Source organism: Microtus ochrogaster, linkage group LG5 (assembly GCF_000317375.1).
Source record: "Microtus ochrogaster isolate Prairie Vole_2 linkage group LG5, MicOch1.0, whole genome shotgun sequence".
Taxonomy (NCBI): domain Eukaryota; kingdom Metazoa; phylum Chordata; class Mammalia; order Rodentia; family Cricetidae; genus Microtus; species Microtus ochrogaster.
This window is the reverse complement of record NC_022031.1, coordinates 22,277,735-22,279,140: the sequence shown is the minus strand read 5'-3', so window position 1 is coordinate 22,279,140 and position 1,406 is coordinate 22,277,735. Positions and strand designations below refer to the sequence as shown.

General features: G+C 58.1%; 1 pseudogene; it reads left to right on the top strand.

Annotated features, from left to right (window-relative positions):
• LOC101989502 overlaps positions 1 to 1,268 on the top strand; it is a 2,009-nt pseudogene extending 741 nt beyond the window's left edge.
• The last annotated feature ends 138 nt before the right edge of the window (positions 1,269 to 1,406 follow it).

Below are 1,406 nucleotides of genomic sequence, written 5' to 3'. Positions count from 1 at the left end.
GAGGAGCCTGTGGCTGCAGCACGGCCATCCCCATCCTCCTCCTCGTCCTCTTCATCTTCCTCCTCCGACTCAGATGTATCTGTCAAAACACCCTCTCCAGGCAGAAAGCCAGCCGATAAGCCACCCCCCCCAAGCCTCGAGGGCGGAGACCAAAGCCAGAACGGCCACCTTCCACGTCCAGCAGTGACAGTGACAGTGGTGAGGTGAACAGCATCAGCGAGTGGAAGGGGAGAGATGAGGAACGGAGGTGCGAGCTGGAGGCGAGGAGGCTACAGGAGCAGGAGGAGGAAGTCCGGCTACTTCGCGAACAGGAAAGGGAGGAAAAAGAGCGCCACAAGGAGCAGGCAGAGCGTGGGGGCAGCAGTGGGGAAGAGCTGGAGGATGACGAGCCTATGAAGAAATGCAGCCGCAAGGCCCGGGGTCGGGCCACACCATCCTCCTCTGACTCAGAACCCCAGGGGGAGATTGGGAAAGAGGGGAAGAAGTTGGCCAAGAAGTCCCAAATGCCAAGCTCAGAATCTGCAAGGAAGTCTGGGCAGAAGGAGAAGAGAGGGCGGCCAGATGAGAAGCCACGAGCCAGGCCTGTGAAGGTGGAGTGGACGCGGAAGCGGTCAGAGGGCCTCTCACTGAACAGGAAGGGGGAGAAGAAGAAAGAACCTTCCGTAGAGGAGAGACTGCAAAAGCTGCACAGCGAGATCAAATTTGCACTGAAGGTCGACAACCCCAGGTGTGAGGAGGTGTCTGAGTGCACTGGAAGAGCTGGGGACCCTGCAGGTGACCTCTCAGATCCTTCAGAAGAACACGGATGTGGTAGCCACACTGAAAAAGATTCGCCGCTACAAAGCCAACAAGGATGTGATGGCAAAGGCAGCAGCGGTCTACACCCGGCTCAAGTCTCGGGTCCTAGGGGCCAAAGGTTGAGGCTATCCAGAAGGTAAACAAGGCTGGAGCAGAGAAGGAATGGGCTGACAGCGAGAAGGTGGAGGAGCAGCCTGGGGAGCAGGCTCCCAGAGAGCTGGTGGAGGATGAGCCCAATGCCGATCTCTCAGTGCCTGTGAACGGGGAGGCCGCATCCCAGAAAGGGGAAAGCACAGAAGACAGAGCACAGGAAGACAGGCAGGACTCAGAGGATGGCCCCCGGGGTGGCTCCTCAGAAGAGCTGCATGCATGACAGCCCACGGGAGAGCTCTGACCCCGTCAGGCCTGGGAGTGAGCATCAGGAGCATGAGAGGGTGCAGCTGGCCGATGATGATGATGATGATGATGATGATGATGATGATGATGATGATGATGATGATGATGATGATAGCTGAGCTCCACCTGCCATGGCCATGGTGTCATGTCCGTCCCCAGCCTCCCAGGGAAGTGCTGCGCTGTTTGTATTTGTGGCCTGGGCCTTTCTGCCT